Below are 20979 nucleotides of genomic sequence, written 5' to 3'. Positions count from 1 at the left end.
ATGTCTGGCTTTGGCCACTAACAGCATTGATATACTGCATAAGGTCCCTCCAGACATGCACACAAAATGCCTGTTCGGATTTCATGTGCTGGAGCATTCACTGACCACGCTCACACAGGGCCTGTGGCAGGGTATCATTCTCTGTATGGCAGAATTGACCCTTTAGGTGACAATCACCTTCAAGCATTAAAACCTATAATATTAAATTCATATACGTTTAGGCTAATGGCATGTCATACATGCTAAACCCCTACTGAGCAACACACAAAACAGCTTATTGCTGACAAGATACGAGGCAAAACTGATGTGGGACTGCACACGTATACAAGTACCAATCTTGTGGTGGTGACAGGTATGTTGTATCACTGTGTATTACAATAAATAAGACAGATGAGTATGGTATCCACAGCTTGAATAAACCAAAAAATGGACCAGCAAATAAGGCATATAAAAATAATGGAAAATACTTTAATAAATGTATTAGGTTCAATTAAACAGACCGGTTTCAGCAATTACTTTACAGAGCCTTCATCAGTGTTTGAATGTATACAGAAAAAGAACCTATATATAAGAAATTCCTTGAATCATGTGATTCATTACAAATGTTCATTGAGACCAGGCTTAAAGAGCCCACCAAGTTTAATAATCCATTTTTTCTCCATTGTATTCAATAACTCATGCCAGCCTAATTTATTATTTCTAGATCTCAAGATTTTATCAATAATGATGAAACTGAAACATGCATTATGATGATTTAAAGAATGTTTATATAGAGCATTCATTTCCCTCTTGTTCCTGATGTCGCTGAGATATTCAGATATGCGTAGTTTCAATGGTCTAGAGGTTTGACCAACATAAAATGCAGAACAAGTGCACTTAGCCAAGTAAATGACCCAGTCAGATGAGCAATTAGCAAAGAATTTGATATTAAATACCTCAGGGGTATTGTGACTGGTAAAACTTTTAGTTTTAAGTAACTTGGTACAGTATGTGCAATGTCCACAAGGAAAACATCCAAATAAAGGTTCACCTGATAATGTAGTCTGTATAGTGTGAGTGGTTTTGGCATTGCGGTGTTTAAAATGATTAAAGAAAGCAGATAAATTTTTACCCTTACGAAAAGAAAATGAACATCTGTCACCAAAGATTTCCTGAAGTCTGGGTTCACATGTTAATATATTCCAATTTTGTTGGACCATATTAATCAATTTATTGGTGTTACGTCCATAAGTGGTGATGAATCTGGGAGGTTTGGAGTTGGATTTATGACTGGTCTTGTATTGTAATAACTCTTCACGTTTCATGCTGTCAACAATGTGTTTGGTATGTACAAGATGACCCAATTTATATCCATGATCGTGAAATCTATGTACAAGATCATCCTTGAAACATGTGTATGTGTCTTGATCAGAACAAATGCGTTTGATACGCATGAACTGAGATTTGGGAATGTTTTTGCAAATGTGTGGGGGATGGAAGCTGGAGGCATGGAGTAGTGAATTATTTTCTGGGAATTTTCGGTGAATTTCTGTAGACAGCATATGATCTGATGTGCAGCAAACCAAAACATCTAAAAAAATCATTTTATTTTTATCAAAGCTGACAGAAAATTCAATTTCCCATTTATTATCATTCAAATAAGTTATAAATTCTGAGAGATATTCACTATCTGACCTCCATACCAACCAGCAATCATCTAGATACCTACGCCAAATGTCCATCTCATCAATATAAATATTGTGAGATCTGTCATAAATGACCTGTTCTTCAAAATACGCCATGAACAAATCCCCGTATATGGGTGCAAAAGAAGCCCCCATGGCTGTCCCCTTTGTTTGCAAATAACACTTTCCCTTATAGAAAAACACATTCTTAGTCAGTACATGTTCCGTCAAACACAACAAAAGAGTATTAAAACCAGGCCTATATAGTTCTGTCTTATTGAGCCAAAATTCCAAAGCTTCCAAATCGGCCCAGTGTGGAATGTTCGTATATAATGATTTGACGTCTAAGGTGCATAGTAACCAATCTGGCTCAAGTTGTGTGTCTGAAATTATTTGAAGAAATTCAGTAGTGTCCCTGATCCTAGCTCGGACACATTGTAAAAGAGGCTGTAAATGTTTAGTCAAAAACAAAGAAAGTGGCTCAGTTAATGAAGTTTTGCCAGAAACAATGGGTCTACCTGGGGGGTTGTGAAGATCTTTATGAATTTTAGGTAGAAAGTATATGTATTGTGGGCAGGGATTGGTAATGGTAAGTTGGAACTATATATTTTTTGTAATGATCCCCTCTTCAACAGCTGTTATCAGAAAAGAATCTATCTGTTTTTTAAAAATAGGTGTGGGATCCATGGATAATTCAGAATAATAATGTGCATTAGATAACTGGCTGAATGCTTCATGATCATATTGTGAGATATCCTGAACAACAATTGAACCTCCTTTATCAGCACCAATAATAACCAACTCATGATTGTTGGCTAGATTAGTAATATTCTCCATACATGTTTTAGACACATTATTTGATAAGGGCGGAATAGATCTTGAATGGAAATGAAGTTCCTTTAGCATAGCTTGTTGAAACATGGAAACATGGTGATTCATAGGCGGCATGAAAGAAGATCTGTGGTATTTGAATTCATCAGAGATCTTTGATGGTTGTTGATCCTGAAAAAATAGTTTTAAATTAAGCGTTCTACAAAATGAAATAAAATCCTGAGCAAAACTTTCTTCTGAAACAAAAAAGCCAGGGATTCGAGATCTCAGTTTCAGAGGAGGAGAGAACATGTGATGAAATGTTGGTGATGTTAACATTATTCACTTTGTCACAAACATTTGCAATAGAGTTTCCATATTGTCTACAACCTTTATGTTTTCTGCCCCCCCCCCCTCCTATGTGTAAACCCTGCGTGATTGTAGAGTTGCTTCTTTTTAATGCTGGTGATCCTGTGGCACCCCCTGAGTCAGTGGGCCGGATTCATGAAACCTCCGTGTAAGAGTTAATATGTCTTACACGGAGGCTGCAGTCTAACGGTATGACGTCAGCATACCATGCATATTCATGAGGGCATGCTGAATCATACCCTAGGCTAACACGGTCCGTGTAGGAAAGTAGGGGGCGTGTCCGAATGCCGAGTTCTGCAAAGGGACACGCCCCCAGAAGTGTCAGAGTCCTGAAAGTAAACACCCATGAGTGAGTCCGCGGAAATGTCAAGGAACACAACACCACACATGCCCTCACAGACTATAAACCCAACTGTAATGTCAAACGTAAAAATAGCAGTTTAATTTTTTTTTTATCATTTCCAAAATGTTTGCCCGTAGCTGCGCTCGTTTGCGTGGGTATGCCCTCCGCTCAGCCACAGTTAGCAGACATTGAAAAGCATATAAGATCTAAATATGCAAATTAAGCCAAGTAGCAATAGCATAGTGGTAGAGACGTTGGCCAAAGAGGAGGTAGTCACGGTTCGAGCCCCCACAACATCATTTTCCATTTTTATTTAAATAAGCATGAAACAATCCCCTGACATATATATATATATATAAAACTATAATTTAAATAAAATGTAATGAAATGGGCCATGTATTTTTGAAGAAATCCGACATAATAAAATATAAAAAAAGGATCATAATTGCCCATAGCTTAGCAAGGCTTTAGCAAGCTGAATATGGGTGCTCATAGGTGAGCAGCGCTTTAACAAGCTTAATATGAGTGCCCATAGGTGAGCAGCGCTTTAACAAGCTTAATATGAGTGCCCGCAGGTGAGCAGCGATTTAACAGGTTTAATATGAGTGCCCGGAGTTGAGCAGCGCTTTAACATGCTTAAAATGAGTGCCCGTAGTTCAGCAGTGCTTCACCCAGCATAATATGAGTGCTCATAGCTAAATAACGCATTACCCAGCGTAAGCCGTTTGCGCGAAGCTGCGCAGTTCGCCAACCAGCTCACCGTCGGGCAACATTGGGCAAGCTGTATCAAAGCCGCCTTTACACAGACACACCTCCTAGCCTGTCTAGACAGTAGTAAAATAAAAAAGCAATGCCCAGGGTCGAACCTGGAATACTGTGCACCATAGTCAAAGTAATGAACCACTAAGCCATGACAGTTGCACTGAGAAATGCAGTATTAGCATATATATAGGAATGAATGGAAATAGAAGCATGACAAATCAGGTTTTTTTAAGCTGATAAATATCCAAAACAGCCAATCACAGATAAGTGCGGGAAAACCGGCATATATAAGCCCCATAGGCGGGAATACACAGCATAACGGATTGTGGTACCCATTTGCAGTCAGGATGGCAGGTGCAGGAGAGGGAAGTCGCTTTAGAGCACAAAGGTGGGGTGTTGAGGAGTCAAAATATATGGTTTGGCTCCTAGTCCATGATCATGAAGCACAACTCATGCAGGGCCAGGTTCACTGGGGTGCATACAAGGCAGAGGCGTGGAACCAGTTGGCACATGATCTCACCAGTGCCACAGGCATTCCAAGGACTGGTGAACAGGTCCGTCACCACCATGCAGACCTGAAGTGATGGAAGGAGGACCAACTGAACCATTGGATCCAGGAGGCCTGCCAAATGCCCAATGCCCCACTACTGAGTAAGTATCCATGTAATTAAGTATGTAAGAAATGCTATCCTAGCCTATAGTATGGAGACGTATGTTCCAATATTACTTCCTTTATATTACAGTTGCAGGTGTTCGTTCCGTGAATCAGTGAGCCTATGCTGATAGGCTGCTGAGGTTGCGCCACCAGGCAGGTTAGTAATTATTTAGCTGGTATTGTCAGAGAATATAAGTGAGACAGATTGTAAAAGAGTTCAGTATTGTAACCCACTAATAAAGGTCAAATAAGCCTAGAAGAAAGATTCTGCTAGTATTGTAAGATTAGATAAGTGATGCAGCCTGGAAAAGAGTGTAATGCAATCCAGTAATAAAGATTAAACAAGTCTCAAATAGAGTTTCCACCTGTATTGTAATATCAGATAACTGCTGCAGCCAGACAATGAGTGGTAATCAATCAACAAAGGATAGACAAGTGTCAAATACATCCTTGTAAATTCTGCCATATGAAATAAGTGAGTCAGCTGGAAGAGGTTGTTGTAAACCAGTAATAAATGTTAATAAAGCCTAGAATTAAGTACCATTCTGAAATGTAAATATAAAATAATTGAGAGAGTGTGAGAAAGACAGTTTGAAGCTACCAAGAATGCTGTAATAAGTCTGGAATAAAGGTATACTGCAGTCACTACATAATGAAATGAATGAGACAGCCACAACCAAAGAGTGTAATGTGTTAAATAAAATACAGAACATGGACTGTGTCCATCCCACAAATTGGATATGTTGCTGTACCCTTGCATTATGGAAATAGTATGGTTGTATGAAATGCTGAACATCCACAGTTGTCTAGACCCGTATAAATCAAATGTAGCAGGATGCTGTACCTGAACACAGCCAGATATGAACATATATGAATAAAAAATGGAATGTATATTAATGTAACAGTAACATCCCCATCACCAACATTCCTAAGGTTACATACAGGAAACTGTACTAATATATGTAGGGGATATATATCTGCATCTACTATGAATGTACAGTATATGCATAGGTAGTTTTAGTTGTTAATGTAAAATTTCTCCACCTTACCCTATTTTCGCAAATGATGCCATTCCACACCAAACCGGGTATGTGTATTCAGAATTAATTCCCATGGACATTTGTCCTGTTGGTTCATACATATCTGCATGTACGTTGATGCATGTGCCCTGTTCACATATCCAAACCTGATGGCCTGTTGCCACCAATCAACCCTGCATGCTGTTGGAATGTGCACTGTTGTTCTAAATATGCATGTGTTATACTTGCCACTCAATGTTCGGAATTCATGGGTGTTTGGTTAATGGGAATACTGATGCATGCTGTTACAACTAATTTTGAATGGTGTTGTTTGTTACTAACCCAAAATGCCCTAAAATACTGCTAAACATAGGACAACAGGGAAGGCAGGTTCCAGCGGACCCACCTCTCCCACCTCAGCTGGTGAGCGCACCTGGCACCAGTGCCCAGGCCGGGACCTCCTCCTCCGGTGGCCCTGTGCCACCTTCGGGTGGAAGCGCTGCAGGGGATGGGGCTCATCCCCCCTCTGCAATCGTGGCCGGAGGAGACCCTCCACTCACCCTCCATAGGGTCCGGTCTGTGGTGCGTAGTGAGATCAGGCATTCTGTGACTGATCCCCTACGCCAGCTTGAGGCGAGGGTGGCGCAACTCACGGGTGTGCCTGCCCGTCCTATCCAGCCCCCAGCACAGCCCTGGCCTGGGCTGTGAAGGCGCAGTGGTAGCTGCCTATGGGTGGGGATTTCAGTTCCACTGTTGCCATCTGTGGGCTCATGGGCTTGCGATATCCAAACATCCGTCCCCATCATTTGTGTTTACCCCCCACATGTGTCATACTCCGCCCCTGTATGCGTCTTGTTTGTCTTGTCTGTTAACCTCCCCAACCTACCTCCCCAAATATACCTACTTCCTGTACCTCACATTCCACTCTCACCTGAAAAAAAAATTTAAAAAAGGGCACTCTGTTCCCACAAAAAAATACGCCCCATACATAGCTGTCCAATTTGCACACATGTCCACTGGACATGTAAACTGATAATTCTAATTGGCAGTACAATATATTTTGTTGTCCTTACCCCTCTCTCAGGGGTGGAAGGTTTCAAATTTCACACCAAATTTCACACATATGCACAGCTGTTGCTGATAAAGAAATGGACAGCTATGGGCCTTCCCTACATCCTTCCTGCACATCCCGAGCTTGTTTTCCTACTGTCCTACCCTCTTTGTGCCCCCTTTTTCACCACTTTCCTATCTCTCCATTTTCTTTTCTTTAAAAGAAATTAGCACAGGTGTTAGCGGGAGTAAGCACTTTTAAGCATTAGTCATCGGGTGTGCGCTTGTGTGCGCTTAGCTAAGCGAGTATGCGCATGTGTAAGCATCGCGCAAACCAGCGCAAACCCACTTACAACTGCTTAAAAGTGCCTTAGTCACTCTGTATGACAAGGCCTGTAGTCTGCTCATCAGCAAAATAAAATACCCCTGTGAGTCTCGAACCCTGGACCTTGGAAACACTAGTCTGCATGAATTACCACTGAGCCATGGCAGATATACAAGAACTTGGTGCTGAAAGAAATATAGCATGAAATACAAGGAGTGAATGTAAAGGGAATATAGGAAGGCCATTACACAAAGCTTCTTCCCTGAATCCTTACTGGCAATTCTTGTGGAATTGCATTACATTAGTGTGATAAGAGAAACAGCCATGCTAGGAGGTAACAATGTTACAGCAGCACCTTGCAAACCCCACACAGTATCAGAGCAGGATAAACCATATTCGAATAGGTATGAGGCCAGACTTCCCAATTGTGACTGATTTACAGGGATGTCCCTGATTTGCAAAAAAATGTTACCTGTGCCCCACTGACTCCCTGTGAAATGTACTAACAGTAGGCAGAAAGGTGGGGTATCCCACGTAATGGTGACTGTCAATAAGTTAAAGTAGACACTACTTGCATGTCAGAAATGGTGTAGTAATACATATGCTCAAAATACCCCACAGTCACAACTGCAGAATATCTGAAATATATCACGGGTGTATCCCACTGATATGTACCTTTCCCTGAGGCTGGTCAAATATATACCTGAGAGTATCTGAGGCCTGCAAGTGTCAGAAATACACAGGCATATCAGCCTGTCTGCTGTTACACACTCTGTGAATAGCTGTAGAATTACTCCCACAAGCACACCCTCATGTAGGAGTACAACACAGAAATATCAAAGGATGTAGCCATCTAACAAACTAATGACAGTATAGCAGTTTACAAGCACTGCATATGCCTGATATTCATAATTGTTAGTACAAAATACAAGGCCCTAGTACTGCTCAGCAGCAAAATAAAATACCCTTGTAACTGTCAAACCCCAGACCTTGGGCTCACCAGACTGCATGCAGTGCCACCAAGCCACAGCAAACATATAAGAGCTTACTGCTAAAAGAAATATATTATGCATTACAAGGAGTGAATGTAAATGGAAAATAGGAAAGCCATAGCAACACATTCCAGTAAAGACAAATATCAGGCCTTCAAGGAGTGAATGTAAAGGGAAAATAGTGAAGTCATAGCAACACATTGCAAGAACTACTGTTGTATACCAGTTAATCCACAACTTCCACAGGAAAGTACATACTCCCATGTAAACAGTGTTAGCATTAGCAGGTGTGAGTTAACATACACACTGAGAAGAGTGAACTGGAAGAAGCAACAGTCAGGTTCCAGTACAACATGCATTTCAGTGGCTACAACACAGCCTTAGATATGAGAGACATACCAACCTTCTGACTGACACAACAGTGTCCACAGCAAACCAGCATGGTCCCCACCTTGCAAAACTGAAAGGCCTATGCCTACCTAACCTAACATTTTATAGCAGTGTCCTGAAATCACAGTGAGAACTGCAATTACCACACAGCAGGCTGTATGCAATTAGTAAATGCTGGCTACCAACTGGTGCAGAGGCCATCACATGCACATGTACAGATACCTACAAAAGCAGCCTGTACTGCCAGTCCACACATGCAATAATATCATTGCGGCAACTGGAGGGAGAGAGAGAGTGAGACAGACAGACAGACAGACAGAGAGACAGACCAAAATAAAACAAAAAAAAAAAAGAAAAACCAAGCCAGCTAGCCATCCAGGCATCCAGGCAGCCATCCATCCAGCCACCCAGGCAGCCACCTAGGCAGCCATCCAGGCATCCAGGCATCCATCCAGCCAGCCATCCAGGCACCCAGCCAGCCATCCAGGCAGCCATTCAGCCAGCCATCCAGGCATCCAGGCAGCCAGCCATCCAGCCACCCAGGCAGCCAGCCAGCCAGCCATCCAGGCAGCCAGCTAGCCATCCAGGCAGCCATCCAGCGAGCCATCCAGGCATCCAGGCAGCCAGCCATCCAGCCACCCAGGCAGTCAGCCAGCCATCCAGGCAGCCAGCCAGCCATCCAGGCAGCCATCCAGCCAGCCATCCAGGCATCCAGGCAGCCAGCCATCCAGCCACCTAGGCAGCAAGCCAGCCATCCAGGCAGCCATCCAACCAGCCATCCAGGCAGCCATCCAGACAGCCATCCAGGCATCCAGGCAGCCAGCCATCCAGCCACCAGGCAGCCAGCCAGCCATCCAGGCAGCCATCCAGCCAGCCATCCAGGTGGCCAGCCAGCTATCCAGGCAGCCATCCAGGCAGCCAGCCATCCAGCCACCCAGGCAGCCAGCCATCTAGGCAGCCAGCCAGCCAGCCATCCAGCCAGCCAGCCATCCAGCCATCCAGCCAGCCAGCCAGCCAGCAAGCCAGCAAGCTAGCAAACCAGCAATCCAAAATAAAAGCTGTCAGAGACAAAGGTAATGTAAACTACATAATCTAATAGTCTACATACTGTGAACCCCCCATATGTGTTAGCAGTCTGTATCTATATGTATATGAAGATGTGCATAGGGCAAGGGACATACTGCAACTGTTAGTGAAGGCTGGACATACATATGTAGTTGAAGGGTTCTATGTGCACATATCAATGTAGGTTGTAGTGTGTGGCATTGAAAACAGCATGCAGTGCAGATATATGTCATGTGGTGGTGAACTTCTGCGGGACTGAGCCAGTGAGGCCTGCTACAGCTATATGGCTTGAGGACAGCATAATGCATTATGCACAACAGTGTGCAATATCATTACAGAATGGTATGTCTCACAACTGTTGCAGAAATGATATTCCCACCATGAAAGGTGGGCAGTCCATGTACCTACATGTGCATGTATATGTACAGCAATGGATGTTAAGAAGTGTGTGTATATATATACATATATATATATATATATATATATATATATATATAATACATATATATATATATATATATATATATATATATATATATATATATATATATATATATATATACATATCTATATATCTACATATATATATATATATATATATATATATATATATGTACCTAGACAGAGAGGTCTGTATAGATACATCGAGATATATGGATAGATAGAGAATATGTATATACATATAGATATAATAGACAAATACATATATGGATATAAATTTAGATACATACATGTATACAGATAGATATGAATGTCTATAGATATGTGTGTATATATATATATATATATATATATATATATATATATATATATATATATATATATGGTTATATATAGCGGTGTGTATATAGATATATATACATATATGTAGATATGTATATATATTTACATATATATATATATATATATATACATATATATACATATATATATATATATATATATATATATATATATATATATATATATATATGGATATGTATATATTGATATATATATTTATATGTATATATATACATATATATAGATGGGTCCCCTTGACTTCATTGACATGCCGAAACACAGACGCTAAAAAGACCGACTCGAGAAGACCGACGAGACAGATGATTGACAATGTGAAATCCTGACAGCCGAAACACCGACATGGTCAACGTGTGAGCGCGAGTCGGTAAGTGTGCGATAGTGAGGGATTTAGCGTTAGGGAGCAGACAGGTAAGTGTGCGATAGTGAGGGATTTAGCGTTAGGGAGCAGACAGGTAAGTGTGAGATAGTGTGGGATTTAGGGTTAGGGTGCGGGAAAGGTGAGTGTGCGGTAGTGATGGACTTTAGGTGCAGTGACGGGTTAAGTGAGTTAGGGTTAGGGTGCGGGTAGGGTAAGTGTGCGATAGTGACGGAATGTAGGTTTAGTGGCGGGTTAAGTGAGTTAGGGTTAGGGTGCGGGTAGGGTAAGTGTGCGGTAGTGTCGGACCTTAGAGTTAGGGTTTGGGTTAGGGTTAGTGCATGTATAGTTGTGTGTTATGTGTAGCTTACATTTTGTGTGCCGGTGTTTTGGGTGTCAGTGTTATGGTGTTCGGTTTTATGAGTTGTCGGTTTTGTGCGTTTTCGGTGTTTATGTGTCGTTGTTTTGAGTGTCGGGTTTGTGGCGTGTCGGTGTTGTGATAGGGATCCATATATATATATATATATATATATATATATATATATATAAAGAGAGAGTGGGAGAGGGGGACATGGGGGCAGATGTACTGCAACATGTGCCTGGTGACCAAGGCATGGACAGAACACCAGTGTTGATACTGCAGTACCATACCCCATTCCAAAACATGTTACCCACTAACTACCACATAGGTGGTTGCCTGCCTACCAGTGGAGATGTCAGAAGGGAACATGGGACACAGGTGTACAATAGCCTCCCCTTTGTTATCCACAGTGGCACACTAGTCTTGTAATCCCTGTGCCTGGTACGTGTCATCACAAAAGGTGTGTCAGCTAGGGAAATGTAAGTCAGTGTACCCCTGTACACCTCACAATGTCCTATGCAGTATGTACCTCCCATGAGAACTACAGCAAGTGGAAAGGCCACAGACATACCTAACAAAGACTGATAATGGCCACAAACACATTCCCTATGCAGACTGACTCACAAAACCACAGCTAGAGTGCCTTGCATACTGCCTACACAGAGTTTACCAGTGCTGGACATACAGAGTTATGTCACACCCATACCAGTTGGCCAACCACCATGGCAACACCTCACAATCCGTCCAGCCTACATGACCTAGGGCCCTAATCCCTGTCACCGCACTAAACAGCACATGCTGGAGGTACAGGTTTCTGTACACAAATATGCCATACCCTGGACTAAACCACCCAGCATTAACAAACAAGGCTCCTCATTAGTAGATGTCATACATACCCCTGATGAATGTCATGGAGATAGGTAATATGCCCTGTGAGTCACCTGTGTGTAACCATTTCACAGGAGCAAGTAAAATCACAGCACATGTGTACCAAAGGGCAGGGAAGCATATGGCTAGGCTGCCCTAGGCCCAGGGCCAATAGCATAGTACCTACCTATGACACAATGCACACACACATGTACTCAGTGCAATACCAGCTATGTGACATTGAATGAGTGTGACACTGACTGTGTGCAAGGTCTGTAAAGGTGTGATAGCTTAGCGTGAGTTTGTGTCTGTCATGGTAGTTGGTGTCCTTGGTGTGAGGCCAGAGAAAGATGTGTCAGTTACTGGGATGCAAACATAGTAGATTGGCATATGTTGTGCCGTAGTTCCCTGTGTATGACTGCGGTGTCCCATCATAGGCAGAAGCAATACATGTATGCTTAGTAAGTGGTACTGCTGTTGAATCCAGCTCACATATGAACTGTTGTACTACCTGATGTTGTAGGCCTAAACACTACAGTATGGAGTATGTTCACATTCTGTGATAACACTGTTTGGTGTGTTACCTGTAGTCTGCACAGATTACATACCTCATGCATAGGTATCTGTAAGTAGGGGCACACAGTACAATAAGGTACACAGTTAATGCTCATCTGTGTTGTCGTATATTTGTGTGTTGTATGTATGTGTAATGTGTGTGCAATGATGCCTGTACCATGGCCGCAATCACATGTGTGTTACAGGGTATGTGTGTGTACCTGGCAGCATTTATACTCTGTGACAGCAGTATGCTGGCTTTAGTAACAACTGTACACGTATGTCAGGTAGGGGTATGGCATCAAAGACTAGGGTGGATTACCGTTGAAACTGTACATGTGTATTGCATTCATTGCATGGGACGACAATATTCTTCATCCATTAGCTTGATACATACCCCAGTGTGAGGTTGTGCATTGTATCCCAAACAGTGTGCCGGGTGCTGGTGTATACTAGTTTGTTATATGGAGTGTGGCAGGCACTGTCAGACAGTTGTGGGCTGAGCACTGATATGTGGTATCGAACATGTGTATCCCCTGATAAACAGATAGATGCTATATATGGCAGTGACATGATATCAGTACATTTGAATATTAAGTGTGCCACATGACTTGCTCACATATTTTTCTTTTCCTTCCTTCCAGGGTGGTGGTGCATCAGAGAAACCCACCTTATACAGCAGCAGAGGATCAGGAGATCCACCAGAGCCTGGTGCAGAATTACCGTGTGCTGTTTTCCAGGACCAGCCAGAACCAGCATGAGAGGGCTGCACTGTGGCAAGAACTTGTCCGTCGGGTAAATGACATAGGCATGCATAACTGGACATATGAGCAGGTACACCATTACTGCAGTGATTTAATTAGACATGTCCGGCAGCGTGCATCTGATATCCACAGACAACAGCTTGCCACAGGTGGTGGGGTACCTATCCACCCCCCTCACCAGTGTGGAGGAGCACCTCCTAAGTATTGTGGCTCCAGGCCAACAACAAGAACATCCACAAACATGTGTCATCATGGAGGCCAGAGCCACCCAGCATGTTGAAATGGAGTGTGCAGGTAACATGCCATATCTGTAGTTGACTGTTCTCTGTACTGGTAGTCTATACATGTTTGAGATGTGTACTATTTGTGTAGCTGTTAACCTGCTCATTCTTCTGCAAGATTGATATTCTGAGCATAATCTGTACACCTGTAAAGACACCTGTTGTACTACTGTACTTTATCATACTCACAATATCAAAGGCACAGTTGTGGCCACTGGCAATCACTCTCATATGTTTGCAGGTCCCTCTGGAGTGACAGCAAGTCAGCCAATTCATGCTGGTGAGTGTTTAATAACAATACTATTGCTAATGACATGTGCATGTCATATGGAGGTGTAGTGTGTGCACATGTAACACACCTACACATAATGCATGCTGTGCATGTTTGCTGTGAGACTATGCATATCACATTATTCTCAGTAGCTGCCCCACTCACATGCAATACACAGAGCATGACACACATGTGTGGCAACACAGTACTGGACATTGTATAGGCATACCAGATACACATGTACACAACACACACATGTTTGGCATACACACTACACCTTAGCCTGCTACACATGTCCAATTATGACATCTGCTGTATGGCCAGCCTTCAGCATCCCACTTATCTACGCAGCACACATAATATACCTGAGGGGTAGAGGCCTAACATGTCTTTGTGCAACAGTCTGGAACAAATAATACATTCATGTTAGGCAATGCTCACTATTGGCCACCTTTCACACCCATGTAACAAGTGGCTGTGTAATTGTTTATGTAGTCATGTTGCTGCACTTCAGGTACAGCATGCTAGCTGCCTGTCTGGCACACATTATTATTGTTGACTGACCACAAGAAGCATGTTGATCATGGCTCACGTTACTACACCACATCCAGTTCCACTGACCACAAAAGTACACATAACTGTTATTGCGTAGCACCATCATGTGTTTTGTGTGTGTGTGTGTGTGTGTGTGTGTGTGTGTGTGTGTGTGTGTGTGTGTGTGTGTGTGTGTGTGTGTGTGTGTGTGTGCAAATCTATGCACCCACAGCTTGTAACACTTGCACAACATTGTTATGTCCTTGTACACATTGTGCCCCAGGGTGGAGACAATCACTGAACAACTACACACAAGCATCAAGTACACATATACTGTTATTAACAAGGGCTGTCTACACTTGCACTGCATGTTCCTGTGCAACACATAACCTGTATGCTGACACATGTGCAATGATGTTTTTCCTTGTGAAACGATCACCCACCCTAAAACAGTATTGTGTATGTGTTGGATTGCAGGTGTGTCTGTGTTTGTATCTGCTGTACGGAGGAGTGTGCCTGTGTGCTTGTGTGCCTGTGTGCATGTGTGCATGTGTGCCTGTGTGCATGTGTGCATGTGCGCATGTGTGCATGCGTGCATGTGCACCTGTGTGCATGTGTGCATGTGTGCCTGTGTGCATGTGTGCATGTGCGCCTGTGTGCATGTGGACATGTGCGCCTGTGTGCATGTGTGCATATGTGCCTGTGTGCTAATATCGTGTACACATTTGTAAACTGTGTTTCCTATCTTCCTCTCACAGGTTCTTTTGTTGCTCTGGTGGAGTGCAACAGGGAACCTGAAGCCACTGCTGGGGATAGTGCTAATGATGATACATGTGTAATGGCACAGGGAGGTGTGACAGGGTCTGTCGTTGGTCATCCAATTGACAGTACACAGCAGTCAACCCCATCAATGCGCACAGTCATCCTGCCGATACATCCATTGTCACCAATGTCCTTAGCTGAGGGACAGCATACACTGGGCATTGGCAAGGGTAGTGTGGTATCATTGGCACATGCATCCCCTCACAGCAGCCATGGCCAGATTCCTGACATGGTACCACACAGGCAGATGTCCAGGGGTTCTCGTGGGAGCATCCGTGGTCATACTGCCCCTGTCAGACATGCCCACAGAGGTCTATCAACCTCAGCTATGTTCCGGGCTGTAATGCAGGCACAGGCAGATATGAAACGGTACACCAGACAGAGTCTGAGGGAGCTTAGAGCACATCTCACCGCTATAAATGACACTATGCGTGATGTTGCGCCTGCCATCCGTAACATCAGCGAGGTAATTGATAGACGTTGAGGGGACACATTAGATCTGTTCCACAACTACATGTCCAGGAGCCAGGACAGTGCAGGATGGTTGAGGTGTCAATGTGGACGTCTGCCAGCAACATTATCAGCTGCCAGTCATCGCGGACGACAACAAACCCGTAGCCGCTCCCATAGTGCCAGTACCAGCCCCAGCAATGCTGGGTCTGTGCTGTCATTAGACCATCCTAGAAGACCACGTGCATATGGCTCAGGACAGTCCCAGCAGGGACATGTGTCCAGTCAACAACCCACTGCTTCTGATGACAGTACCCAGTCTGGCTTAGTACCTGATACTGCCCGTAGCACCCCTGCCAGGCACAGGTACCGTGTCCATGGCCAGAGACAGTGACCTGTATGACCTGGCAGGTACAGTCTGTGGCTGTCCACAAACACCCGTATATGGCAGCCACATGGTGGAACTGTGTGCATGCATACACACACACATAATGCTAACACCTAGGGCTAACACATACACACACACATCGCAGCAACGTTGCCCCATCTTGTACTGTTGTCCCTCACTAACACACACACACACACACACACACACACACACACACACACACACACACACACACACACATACATGTCAATTGGATGTGTCAATGGCAGACTCTGGCAAACCAAGTACACACCCTGTGCATATGATGAAACTGTGCCACCTCCTGCCATCTGTAACATTGATGCTAGAACAGGATAGCATGGTACTGATGCACAGGGTGACTACATAGCACTGTAGTAATATTATCATGTTGTTAACAGTACAGTGTAATGATATTGTTGTGGGTATATTTGAGCATGCATGATGCATTAACTATGTTTGTCGTTGCAGTTTTGTATACACCAGTATTAATTCCCAAAGTGTACTGTCTGCACATGTGCCACATGGCTGTTGTGTGTACCTGTGCCTGCATGTGTTGGGGTGTGGACAGTACATGTGTGATGTTTGCATCACCGATTTGCAGGTGTACATTTGTGAACATGGTCAGCATGGAACATGACATGGTTTGACAGTATGCTGTGGGTGATACAGTTTCCACATGTCAATGGTCTGCATTCTGGTAGTATACACAGCTTACATAGCCTGACATTCAGTGGTCATTACATGGTGTCTCCTCACCTGGTACACAGACGTAGGAACCTGGTGTCAGTGATATCCCTGCAGTACTACACTATACCAGTAGCCATTGTTACTGAGCCCCACACATCCCTGGGAACAATACCCCTTGGCATATAGCAGTCTCATGTACATGCCAACACACTATGGATATGTCCATCCATGACTGCAAATACATACAGTGGCCTACAATGCATTCTACACATGACACACCTAACCACCACAAGGGTATCATACGGACAGATACCTGTTGTCCAAGCCATGGTATATTGCTGTAACACTACTGTGGCATTGTCATCGGCATATAGTTAACATAGTATTCCAACAGTACCATGTAGGTGGTAGCACCCATCATGTAGAACGGGTAATGGTGTGTACATGTGGACAGGTGTTATCTTGTCTATCCTGTGATATTCACATTTCCAAAGGTATTCTGCAGTCCCTCTGTGTATCACCTAAGCAAGAAGGTGTCTGTATGCATTTTGGGAACAGTTGCCATACACCTACACTGGATGGCCATCACTCACGGACTTTGCTGTGTTTTAACATGTCTGACATATACTGCAGACATGAACCATCACCCACATTAATCTATCAAAGCTTTCATGGGTGTGTGTCACATAGTTGGCCTAGGACACAGATCACTGCAGTAGCTTGCATTGTCACCAACATACATGTATGGCCTAAGGTCTGGTAAGCTGCAGCACACGGTGGCAAAGGTAGCAACTGTATTCATATGAGGCAGGCTTCACACATAGGAACTATTAAAGGTCACAGGTACATATCTGTATGTGGCAAACACATACCTGATGTGTGCATGGTAATTACTGTTATAATAATATGTCATACAATAATGAAAGCAAAACACACAACATATTCACAAATTGTGTGCCAAACGCACACATGGCATTTGTAGGATTCAAACCCCCTACCTAACTATGTTATGATACTTGAGACAAACACATTAGCGCAGAGTGCTATTCGCATTACTGGACGATTTCCCTTCTCCTGCTGTATTTATAGGGTGCTGACATCATCAGTGTTTCCAAAGAAGAATGTACATCTTTTAGTGTGTTATCCCAGTCTTCAAAATGGCCATTCCTTTCACTAAGAATTGTAGACACACACACACACACACAGCATTTGCAGGATTCAAACCCCTCCCTATCTATGTTATGACACTTGAGACAGACGCATTAGCGCAGCGCGCTATTCACATAACTGGTTGATTCCTCTTCTCCTGCTGTATTTATAGGGTGCTGACATCATCGGCGTTTCCAAAGATGAATGTACATCTTTTAGTGTGTTATCCCAGTCTTCAAAATGGCCATTCCTTTCACTAAGAATTGCAGACATACACACACCCAGCATTTGCAGGATTCAAACCCCTCCCTAGCTATGTTATGATACTTGAGACAGACACATTAGCTCAGCACGCTATTCACATAACTGGATGATTTCTCTTCTCCTGCTGTATTTATAGAGTGCTGACATCATCAGTCTTTCCAAAGAAGAATGTACATCTTTTAGTGTGTTATCCCAGTCTTCAAAATGGCCATTCCTTTCACAAAGAATTGCAGACATACACACACCTGCCCCCACCCACACAGCGTTTGCAGGATTCAAACCCCTACCTAACTATTCTATAATACTTGAAACAGATGCATTAGCACAGCACACTATTCATATTACTGAATGAGTTTCCTTCTCCTGCTGTATTTATAGGGTGCTGATATCATCAGTCTTTCCAAAGAAGAATGTACATCTTTAACTATCCCTCAGTATGGGAGATAACAATATCTGTGCATTCACAGAAACCTAGTTCAGGGTCACATATGCACACTGGCACTGTGAGGTTATGTTCTATACCATGCTTCATGACCACGGGACGTGTGACACAGAACACAAGTAGGGGGTGTATCCATATACATCACAGATACACACACCTCTGGGTTGGTCCCACTGCACTAAGCATGACAGGCCATACATATAAACCTACCATTGTGCAAAACTGCCTTTTGGTTTGCTGTGTAGTTCAGACCACCCACCCATACCCAGTAACCACACTTGGCTTTCCTGGGAACAGTGTTGGATATGAAGGTCTTCACCCACACCATTATAGTGGTTGACTTCAGGTACACAAATATTGACTGGGGATACTACTCAAGCCCTCAACATCACCCTACAGCCACTACAATTTGTGAATCCATGTGCTATGGCACAACCAGTCACCACACCCACTAGGGGGAATACATATTGGACCTGATCATCACCAACATGGGGACTCTATGTTCCACACCAGAGGTAGAACTGTCATTGTTAAGATCAGACCATGATCAACTTTCCCTGGACATCCATATCCCGTCCCCACACCCAGCCAAGGAAATCACTGTAAAGAATTTCTCAAAAGCAGACTTTGAACTTGTGAAGACTGGGGTGGAATACTTCAGAGGCCCCGTGCTGGAGGTTAATACAGACCAATGTGCAGAATTCTTTACAAATGCATTGTATGAGCAGCTGCATGTATGCATTGATCATGCTATCCCACATAAAACCATGACTCCTCCAAAACAGGAGACCTGTCTGGTTGACCCCAGCCACATATAAGCTGTACAACAGAAGGAGGAAGCTACTACATAACAGAGCAATATCCCACAGACCCAGATAGATCATAACCTCTCCTTTGCTAATCACATTGGCAGAGAGTCATTGCTAAGAACTTTGTATAGCCCTCCTTCTCACATGGGTGTTTGCATGTAGATCATGTGAGGTCATTGTGGCCCTCTACTACTCACTCATCAGGACCATGTTTGACTACAATGCCCCTTTTGGGGTGTACCTTACCCAACACCTGCGGCAACTACAGTGAACACAACAGTACCTCCCCAAGAGAATCATGGGCTACACACAGATGTCCTATGCAGCTCAGCTAAAGGATCTCCAGCTCTACTCAGTTGCTTAATCCCTACTCAGAGGTAATCTATGCCTGACGTACACAGCCGTTTCAAACCCAGAAGTAATGGACATGCTCCACCTCATAACATCCAAGACCCTTACAGCTACACACTCCCGGGACGTAAACCTCAGCACAAACATAAATAGGACATGCTGCAGGGACAGATTAATTACTCACAGGCTCCCCTCACTCTGGAATTGAATCCCAATTAAAGTTAGACATAGCCCCTCACCAACCCTCTTCCAGCAAAATACAGCCGCATGGATGGGAAATTGCAAATTCACCCCTGGGATCTCCACTGTGTCCCTGCTTGACAGAGGCACAGCAAAGTAGCCTTAAAGGGTGCCTTCTGTGACCTACTTTACAGAGGCACAGTAGGCTACTCTACTGGGGAGGCGGATGCCAAATACACTCTGCCTAGGCTTATGAATTCCCTAGGACATACAGCCTAGCATCGACCTCTGCACCTATGTTTATGTTTGGGATGCACAATATTTGTTGCTGCTACTGTTTGCAGGTCTTTATTGCCGTAGCTTTCACAGTTTCTGTGAACAACTTGTGTATCTGCGTAGCATGTTTGATCATGACAGGGTTCCGGTATATTAATATATGTGTCTGCTGTCATTTAACTGTGTGCACAGGGTGGATTGCTGGATCGTGGGAGGTTCCTGGCTTAACACATACAACTGCCAGATATGTGTGACTGACTGCTATACTCAGACATGGCCTAAGTGTGTGAGCATGCCCAGTTCAGGCTTTCCATGGTTTGTTGCCTGACATGTGTCTCATTTTTCCAAGTGTGTGAGCATGCCCAGTGTGACCTTTCCATATGTTGTGATCTGAAGTCCACTACATTTGTGGTTGTGTGTGAACATGACCAATATTGACATTAACACTGTGTGTGTGTTGGAAGTCATGTTGTGTTCTTACTGCCAGACTCCTTTGTGTCATAACTCAACAGGGATTATGCTGTGCTTGCAGGGTTTCCATGGGATAGTTTGCAAAGACATGGCAACATTATCTCATACTGGCTAAACACTGCAATACTGTCATGGTGTAGTGGTTCAGTACTTTCACTATGGTGCACAGTATCATGGGTTTGAGTCACATCATTGCTGTAAATGCTCATACTGAGCAGACCAGACTAGTTAAGGGCCAGTTGGGCAACTATGAGCATGTTGCATTTTGTTCAGCTATGGCCTACTTAAACCAGGCTTGCCCGACATTGCTGTGTATTCACCAACTTGGGTGGACATTGGCAAACATTACTCCACAGTGACCACAGTTGTACTACTTGGTGTGTGTGATTCTGTTCATAGGTTCATACTAGGCTATCTGCCCTAGGGCATTTAT

This window comes from Protopterus annectens, chromosome 5.part1, assembly GCF_019279795.1.
Source record: "Protopterus annectens isolate FY-2018-M chromosome 5.part1, PAN1.0, whole genome shotgun sequence".
Taxonomy (NCBI): Eukaryota; Metazoa; Chordata; order Ceratodontiformes; family Protopteridae; genus Protopterus; species Protopterus annectens.
The sequence above is the reverse complement of the archived record's forward strand: the minus strand, read 5'-3'. Positions refer to the sequence as shown.